Genomic DNA, 10,562 nt, shown 5'->3' with positions numbered 1-10,562 from the left:
TCAGCTTTATCTGCATAAGACATACACAACTTGACCACTCCTTGCCTCTTCATTATTTCTTCCATTGCCCAAGCCACCATTGTGTTTCAACTGGGGCAGTAGATGCACTTATCAGCCCCAAGCTATCTGTGTACACATTTGCCATGGCATCCCGATGGGCAAAGTCTACTTCTCTGCCCCTGGACTTTAAGCCTCATTGGGTGCTCCCAAAGAATGAAGGCGCGGGCTTGAAATGTGCTTGTACAGTGGAGCTTTCTTTCAGGTCTTTGCCACATTAGGAAGAGCTTCCCCAAGCTCACTGATGCCCTCTCACCCTGCGGTCCAGAAAAAGCATCCATGGATCAGACTGAGGAAGGCACTAAGCATAGCCAGACCTACAAGTTGAATAGACCTGCCAACCCCAATACAGCATACCTTTAACCAACCCCGAGATGACCTATAGGTCCTTGAGAAGCAGTGCTGTTGTTTCAAGCCATTGCATTGTGGGATTACTTATTACATGGCATTATCATGGCCATAGCTTACTGACTCAAGAAGATCATTACACTGTCCATTAGAATCTTACTTCCTTCTCCTGCTTTAGTCTTTTTTTAACACAGAAGTCAGAATGATCTGCTAAAGCAAAAGGCAGATCACATCCTCCTCTGCTCAAAATGTTCAGTCATTACAATGCCCTACAAGGCCCTACAAAATCTCTCCGATCTCATTTGCTGTTCTCCCTTTTCTGAACACTACTGCAGGGACCCTGGCCTCCTTGCTCTTCTTCCAGAATGCCAACCTTTAGCAGAGATTATCTCCACCATAATTTTGTAATTCAGTTCTCACAAACCATTCTTAGTGGAGCCAAATTGAAAAGTAATAATATAAAAGGTATGAGACACCAAATTCACCAATAATTATACCCGTCATACAAAATACATGAGGAAAAAAAATGTCCTTTTACTGGGAGGAATCCAAAATGCCATGTGGCCTTTACCAACAACAGCCAGACACAGCATACCTGTAACTCCACACAAGTTGATTGTGTGTCTAGGCAGTTCCTGTGTTCTTTCTCCTACATGGAAACCAATCTTTGAGGCCAATCCAGAGTTAAGAGTGACTGTTCTTTGAAGTTATTAGCTAGGGTTCTTGGGTGGTAAACTTCTTAATCCTTGAATATCTGGAAAGTGCCTTTATTTTGTCTTCCCAATTAAATGGTAGCTTACCTAGGTGTAGATTTCTAGGTTCATATTTTTCTCTCGGAGTTTTAAAGATAACTCTCTATTGAGTTTTTGGAAATTTAGGGTCTGTCTTCTGTCTCTTTAAATATTTCATTTATTAATTATTTTTATCCTCTAATATTGTATGAGTATACTTTCTGGTTTGAAATCTAGGTCACTAATTCTGCGATTTTTAAATTTTAAAATTTAAGATTTAATTATTGATAAATGTCTTAAATTGGAGCAATGTTCTTGAAGTTGTTTTTTGCTGTTGTTGTTTTATGTCACTGCTCTTATTTCATAGTAACCTACTCTGCTGTGCATGTAGATAATGCTTTCATTTCCAGGTATTCTGTTTTTATATTTATTTTCCCCCACTCTGGTCTTAGCTCTCCAGTGATTCTTTTTCATGCTGGTGGTTTTCCTCATGTATCAGGTAATTCCTGGCTGTATCTTCCTTCTCATGTTTGAGATTCTCTGTTGCCTGATCATGTATACTACTGTTTCTGTTCAGTGCAGCTTCAACCTGATATTGTTGAGGAGAGATGGGCATTCTGAAGGAAGAGTGTTATCAGTAGGGCTGCCCGCATAAGGCTCCTACTTAGAATAGATTTCCTGAGAGTTGGAAGTAATGGCAGGAAAAATCAGCACAACATTGAAACAAAGTCCCTGAATATTCTTATTTGAAATTTTCTATTCTTCAGTCACACAAACACAAATAATATCTCACAGAATGCCATTCTCCCTGGGCTCTTAGCAGGCACTGATTGCTGGATCAAGTGGCCCAGTTTCCCTGCTGAGTTCCCATGCCTACAACATCCCTCCTCTCTGATTTCTCATACCCATTCAGACTTCCTGACTTTCAAATTCTGATCACCACACAAAACAATCGATTCCTTTCTTTTCCAGTCTTATCTATTGCCCATTATGAAGGGACAGGAAAGCAGGTGGGTGAGTGGGTAGTTCACCCTTGATATATAAAAGAGTATATTTTAAAGGTGATTTCTAAAAAATTGAATACTCTTAATAAATGGACTATTTTTTAAAAGATTTTATTTATTTATTTGAGAGAGAGAGAGCAAAGCAAGGGAAGGAGCAGAGGAAGAGGGAGAAGCAGACTCCCTGCTAAGTAAGGAGCCCAACTCGGGGCTCAGTTCCAGGATTCTGGGATCTTGACCTGAGCTGAAGGCAGACACTTAACCGACTGAGGCACCCAGGTGCCCCTAAATGGATGATTTTATTTTCTTCTTTTCAAGTCATCCAGTTCTTGAATGTGTGTATATAATAGCCTCCTCTCTGTTGCCCTGTTACAGATTTTAATTCTGAGGATTTCTTTTTTTTTAATGTTCTTTTATTATATTACGTTAGTCACCATACAGTACATCCCCGATAATTCTGAGGATTTCTTAAACCTTTCTTTATGGTTGGCCTCATGTCTATCTTAGTGATTAAGAACATTAGCGTTAGAGACAGAGCATACTGGGCTTGAATTTCAAATCTGCCACGAACTAGTTATGTGACCTTGTGCAAAGGACTAGCCACCTTATGCTTCAGTTTCCTCATCTATGAATTGAAAAACAAACAAACAAAAAACGAAAAGAGCACTCCAGTGTCTATCTCATAGGCTTTTTGTGAAGATGAAGTATGAAATTGAATGCAAACTTTTAAGTGGTGATTAGAATATGATAAGTAGTTTAGTTGTATCTGTTTTACTAACAATATGATAGAATATGGTAATTGCCCATGAAATGTTGTTGTCACTACTTCTTTATGTAAGACAAAAGGGGGGGATCATATATTATCATAATCTCAATAAATGCCAAATGATTTTGAATGAAAGCAACTTTTTATTTTTAATTGAAGAGAACCAATACCATAAAACATGATCAGTAACACTTTCCTAGATTGACAGTCATCACTACCCCTAATAGTGAAAACCTAGATATTATCTGTTATAATTAGGAACAAAACATGCATACATCATTCCTTATGAATCTAATGGCTATAGAACTCATGGTTACTACTACAAGATGTGGAACAGAAGTTAAAATAAGATTACAATTAATTTCCTAAGACAGTAATTTCACAACTAAAAAACCCAAGAAAATTAAAGAGCACCTCTTAATATTAATAAAAGTTCAATAGTGTTTAGACACTAAAAATAATCATTAAGAAATATAAGGAGAAAAATTAAAAGCCATTCAAAACCAACAAAAAATTGCAAAACCCAAAATATTTAGAAGATTAAAAATATCTTCGAAACATAGATAATTTTAATAAAATCCTCAGAAGGGACAAATTAATATTATAAAGATTTTTAGACAGCTTACTGACCTTTAGATGCAACCCAGAGCCCTGGGGTTCTGAACATATGTGGACTGAAGTCAAAGCATGGTTCCATCAACTTACTGCTGAATGATCATAGGAATGTTATGTAACTTCTTTATGCTTTAATTGGATTTTCTGTAAAAAGGCCATAATAATAGCATATGCCTCATAAGTTTGTTGCATGGATTAAATGTGATCTATTGGTAAATGCAATACCTGGCAGACTGCAGGCACCCAAAGAGTCACAACTAGAATTTTGTTTGTCATTATGATTGCCACTATGTTGTTACAGTTACTCCAAATTTCAGGTGTAGATTTTACACAGTCCTATGCAAATATCTAGTGGGATCTTTCAAGGAATAGTACTGAATATTGTGTTAAACAAACTCATAAAATATCTACTTAAATATTGAAAACAGAGTAAATAATCAAATTATAAAAATTTAAATGAAAGCGAGTTAAATAGGTTTCCGTACAGCTCAAGAATTATGTACTTAAGACACAGACTATAAAGTAAATGTATAACTAGGAAGAACACTTGCAATTCAATTTGGCAGACAAATAACTACATTTCTTATAAATAAAGACCTCATTCAATTTATATTATCGTACAATGTAAAAAAGCAACTCACATAAGAAAACATACAAATGACTGAAGAGTAGTTTAATTTTATCTGTTTTACTAACCAGCAAAGAAATACAAATCAAATAATCTTATTTCCTTCATTCCAAATGAAATTATAACAGCAATGAAAGGAGGAAGAATAGGAGGAGACCCTGCAGGCTAGGGTGTGATAAAATGAAGCGCTCGCATCCTATGAATAGATATTTGAATATGTCCTTAAATTTACAACATATAGCAAATGTTTTTAAATGTTCGTTCTGCTAATTTTACTTCTTAGACTATATCCTATCCTAACAGAATAATCAGAATTGTAGATGATATGGAGTGTACAAAAACAGAAAATAAAGCATTATTTATAGACATAAAAAGAATTTGAATATGGGGGTGTTATGAAGTAAATTGTAGTTTATTTATATTAGTCAGCCTCTTCAATGTTATTTAGAGAGTTTTAGAAATACTTTTGTCATATTTTTGTTATAGAAATAAGGTGCCATGTCATTTATACCGTGTGATTTCAAATAGATAAATATTCCAGAAAAAATAACTAAATGTGTTATACTTAACAGCTCTTTTGCTGTCATATATATTTTTTTAAAAATCTGTTCCTTCTTTATTTTTATTTGATCATGGCAAAAAAACTTGCAACATCAAATTCACCACCTTAAGCATTTTTAAGCATACAGTTCAGTGGCATTAAGTATATTCACATTGTTGTGCAACAGATCACCAAAACTTGTTCATTTTGCAAAACTGAAACTGTGAGCACTAAATAATCACTCCTCGTTTCCCTGTACTCCCAACCACTGGTAACCAGCATCCTACTTTCTGCTTCATGAATTTGAATATTTTAGATACCTCATTTAAGTGGAATCATACAGTATTTGTCTTTGCGACTGACTTATCTCACTCATGTGATGTCCTCAAGCTTCACCCGTTCTATAGTAGGTAACAGGATTTCTTTCCTTTTTAATGTTCAGAAATATTCCAGTTGTACGTGTATACCACACTTTACCTGCCCATTCATTTGTCAATGGACATTTGGGTTGCTTCCACCTATTGACTATTGTGAATAATGTTTCCATGAACATGGGTGCACAAATATCTCTTTGGGATATATGCCCAGAAAGTGGAATTGTTGGATCACATGGTAGTTCTACTTTTAAGTTTTTGAAGAACCACCATACTATTTCCCACAGCAGTGGTACCATTTTACAATCCTGCCAGCGAAGCACAAAGGGTTCCAATTTCTCCACATCTTTGCCAACATTTTCTTTTCTTTTGGTGTTAGCTATTCTAGTAGATGTGAGATGGTATCTCATTGTGGTCTTGATTTGCATTTCTCTAATAAGTTTTCATGTTGAGTATCTTTTCATATGCTTGTTAGCTCCTATATGTATTTTTTAACTTGTCAAAAATGTTAATATTAACATATATTACTTTGTTTCAAACAAAACACTATGAACATAATTAGGATCAGTTTTGCCTCCACCTTTGTGACGTTAGCGAGAGCAAAGAATTCTTTTTCCAGGTCCTCAAATTCCCATTTGTGAAATAAGGAGGCTAAGTTAGCTAATCCCATCTATGGCTTTTTTCAGGAAAGAAAAAGAAAGAAAGAAAGAAAGAAAGAAAGAAAGAAAGAAAGAAAGAAAGAAAGAAAGAAAGAAAATCTTTCCTCATTTTTTCATAAAGGTAGTTACATTTATAAATCTCCTAAATTTTGGAATTATTCTGAGAATAAGTGGGTGGATTAATTAATGATGTGGTGGTGGTGTGTGTGTGTGTGTGTGTGCGCGCGCATGTGTGTGTGTTTCCAGCATTTCTTCTTCACTTACATTTTCAGAGCTCCAACACTATGATAGGTATTGGACCAGGGTCCACAAATACAAAGATAATGCAATCTGGACCTTGTCTTGTTTATATATCTACTTATAGATATATAAATATTTCTGGGAGATAAAAAGTTTTGAGAGGCAAGATTATAAATAAATAATTACAGTGCAACTTGAAGTTGATATGATGCATGTATAAATAAGGTTCATTGGTGTTACAAAGGAGCAGATATCTGCTTCCAAGACGCTCAAAAAGTTAAGACTCATCTCATAGTGGGAAAGGCGTCATAATAATTGTCCCCCAGACCTTGGTGTTTACAAAATCCATGGCACTGAATAGTGAGAAGAAATTTAATATTCACTAGCAAAGACAAGGCAGAATTTCCATGAGCATTTAGCCATTATATTTTTTTTTAACCAATGGCTAAAATGTTTTCCATTCAATCAAATGGTATTTTAGAAATTGTGGTCTACACAAAGGATGTCTCTTGCTGGGCAGAGTAATATAATACATTCTGTGTGGAGTAGGAAACTTTAATGATATATGCAGTTTTGTTATTAAAACTGAGTTATATATTTTGCTCTGCTCTGGAAAATTGTGACCCAGTATAACATATCTTCACATTGTTTATAACTTGAGGAAAATCAACATTTTGGGTTCCCAGTTCACACAGTAGGAATTACATTTGTTTTGGCCAAATATAATTTATATAACTGCAAGGAACAATAAAACATGAACTCTACAGTGTTTTCTTACCTAAAAATAATATAGACCTTGTAAAATGGAAGAGATTATTATTATAAAGGAAAAGACAGTAACTTAAAAGGCTGAAGCTCATTTTACAACACTCTTTAATGCCTGTGCAAATAGGCAGACACCTGTGTCCCCATTTTCCTTGACCCTAGCCACAGGAGTGAGATTCCATGCAGTAACAAATAACCTTGCAAGTAAAACTTTGAAATATAATTTGCTCGAACAAATCTAGTTCTTCTATGTTCTGAAGTCATTTTCAAAGTGACTTCTTGAAATGACTCAGTATTCTTTATTCCTCTACCTACAAAGATCTTCTGATATGGTGAAAGCATCTGATCCATCTTGTTTAAAAGGTTCCAATTAGTGAAGGGGCCATTCTGGACTTAAGAACTGGGAATTGAATTAATTAATTAATTAATTATGAATGAATGAATGAGTGAATGAATGAATTGATCAAGCAATCACTCAATCAGTGATTGGGCATTTATCTTTAAAGTCAACTAGCCTATACAGGAGTTGACTCTAATACTTCAATATCCTGCCATATAAACTGTGGTTCCATTCTCAAGGATGTGGGAAAGATAAGATGAAGGTTAAGAATGTGATTTCCTTTGAGGAGATATGTTCAAGAGTCATACTGAATGCATACTATAAAATTGCTGATTGCCAAAATAAATCAGACAACTAGAAAGATACTGACATTTTGGGGGCAAGTACTATGTTCAAAGAACTAGTCCGTTGTATTTTATTTAATCCTCGAAAGTCTGAACAGTTCCATGAAGTTGGCGGAATTATCACTATCTTATGTGCGAAGAAACTAAGGCTCACAAATCCACAGCCAAGTCCGTGGTAGAGTTGACCGTTGACGGTGAGTCTTCCGATTCTGCCTACTGCACTCTTCCCACTCCACCACTTATGAATCAGCTGGGTAAGAACTCTGGGCTAGTACAAGTCACAGCATCATCAGATGGCAGATGGGTCTCATATTCCTACTAGACCACACCTATCTATTCTTGCAATTTTTACCTCTCCTCAAGGCTCACAACTTTTCTTCTCTTAATGACCAGATTTTCCTGCCTTGAGATTTATTTAGTTTTCAAATTCTTCTAATCCCCAGTGTAATTTTTGACCTTGTCTTTCAAGTTGTAATATCTATTTCAAACTGGGATTTGAATTGTACTTAATAGCATTAGGGTTTCTAATTGTATTGACTTTTTTTTTTTCCAAAGCAATTCGTTCTTAATGCTTATTTAGATAGTCTTAAGGAATCCTAAATGACAGATACTTGTTTCTCAGAAGCCAACAGAGAGTCCATTTTCCTTTTAAAAAAGTTTGCAGCCTCTCCAGGCATTGAATCATCTGGCTTGGGGCCAGGCACTAGAGGGTGCTTTAGAAATATTATTTGATGATGAACTAGGATGTTGTCCGCTTGCTTTTCAGAAATCATTCCTGTAAATCATGGCTTTGAAAACGTGTCAGCATTTTGCTCTTTCTTTTGTGGATTTCTTCAAAGTGAGAAGGAATGCCTGAAAAGTAAACATTCAACAGCCATAACTGTATCCCAAGGAGGGTGGAATAAAAAAATATTATAGATACTTATAGATATATAAATATTTCTGGGAGATAAAAAGAGAACCCTGTGGATAACCTACATAGAGCCTACTGGAACTTTATCAGTCAGCTGGGCTTTGTCAGAATGAAGTGGGCTGGTGAGGGGGCCAGCACAACATGTGTTTCTCCCTATTCCACACCCTTCTATTTTGGAAGCTTGCTGTAAGCATAACCCCTCACATTTGTGTGAAACTTCTCTCTCTTTCTCTCTTTTTTGCAAGAGGCATTTTTATATATATTATCTCTCCAGTGATATTTACAACAAACCTGTGTGGTAGGTATTACTATTCTTGTTCCCTAAATGAAAAAACAACAACAACAACAACAACTGAGGTTTAGGGAGAATATTTAACTCACCCAGATCCAGAAGGCTAAGTGGCAGAATCAGACTTTAATTATAGGGTTTTTTCCAGCATATACAGTGAGGCAACCCCATTCTTCTTCCTTTATACTGTTACCATAACCATATGTTCATACTGTTACCATAACCATATTTCTTTCCTTCTTCCTTCAGACTTTGTCACATGTAACTTCCCCCTCTTCATGCTTCTATGTCCTCTTTAATGTCTTCATCCCTTAAATAAAAATAAAACCCATAAACAATGAAAACCAGAGGTCATGAAATCTAAAACGAAGACCCACATAACCTCCTCCATCCTCAAAAACCAGCACAACCTGCTAGCAGAGTTTAAAAAGTCCAAGCTACACTATGGAGTGCAGTGAGGTAGCCATGAATTGAGGTACACTGTGCGGTCTGGGGTTTCAGAGGAGGCAGGACTCAGACTGGGAGTATCAGAAACAGCTTCCTAGGAAAAAGAGATGTCTTTTTTCTAGGCCTTGAAGCAATATTCCCAAAGAGCACAGCATGCTAGGAAATAGCAAAGACGCAGTAGGCAAATCTCAGGGCTTTTGCAGAGAACAATAAATATTCAATTTATTGGAGGATCACTTGCCTGAGGAGGACCAGGGAGAGAAGAGGCTGGCAAACAAGCTTTTAACCAGGTTCTAGAGCAGCTCTGTCCAATAGAACTTTCCAAGAGGGTGGAAATGTTTTATATATAACTAACGTTGTCTGATACGGTAGCCATTAGCCACAGGTGGCTATTGAGCACTTGAGAAGTGGTTGGTATGACTAAGAAACTGAAAATTTAGTTTAATTTAATTTTAATTAAATTTTATTTTAATTTAAAAGCCACACGTGACTAGGGGGCTACCATTTTGTGCAGAACAATTCTAAGGACCTTGAAGGATATACTAAGTCTATCACAGAGTTTTAGGTTTACCCAGGGAAAATGGATACTTGCTGACTGAAGGAGAGAAATAGAGTGAGAGAAGGTGGGGAGGCCAAGGTAAGAGAAGTAAGAGATGGAAAAATTATGATTTGAGATCAGAGGACACGTTGGTTGTAATTGCTGAATTTGTGAGCCACAGAATTCAAAATACAACTGCTTACGCTCATTTCACTTGTATAATAAAATTTGTTCTCCACCAAATTTTTAAACTGCTCCAATGACAAAATGATGACCATTCTTTCTTCTTTTAACAATATCTAGTAGCCAGCATCCTGTCTTACACAAAATATGTTGTGCAGGTGATATTTTTTGACAACTTAATAACCGTAGCTATGGGTTAATGTTATATAGTTAAAATAAATATCCATTATCTAAACTGGACAGAAGACAAAAATGTAGGTAGTTAACATTCAGTTACTTAAACACAACATATATAACCAGATAAGCCTTAAAAAATGTATTGGCTTGTGTGTGTGTGTGCATCTGTGTGTGTCTGTGTGTATGTGCATATGTTGGTTTATTTCTCCCTAATCTTTCTTTATCTCTAAAGCACTTGGAATTTAAAAGCCCAAACATGGTTTATCACACACATTATCTGTATTCTTTTAAACCCCATAGGAAATAATATTCTTGTTTCAGCTTCATTAGATTCTTAAATTATGGATAAGTTATTCTGTAAGACGAGCCAGTGTCCACTCCCTCGTTCTATGGCTGAAAGGATTATTAAAACAAAAACAGAAAATTAGGCTCTCCCAGACTGTAAGGAGTTGATCCCCCAAATATTTAAGATCAAAAAATCAAAACCACAAGTAAAAACTAGTGCTAAAGTTGGTAATGGCTTTCCTACAATACTTCGCAAAAAAGAGCAAAACAAGAGCAGCCACAGTGGGACAACACCACAAACTCAACTACTAATACATATAT

The sequence above is a fragment of the Ailuropoda melanoleuca genome, chromosome 4, assembly GCF_002007445.2.
Source record: "Ailuropoda melanoleuca isolate Jingjing chromosome 4, ASM200744v2, whole genome shotgun sequence".
Classification (NCBI taxonomy): Eukaryota; Metazoa; Chordata; class Mammalia; order Carnivora; family Ursidae; genus Ailuropoda; species Ailuropoda melanoleuca.
Note: the sequence above shows the minus strand (reverse complement) of the source record.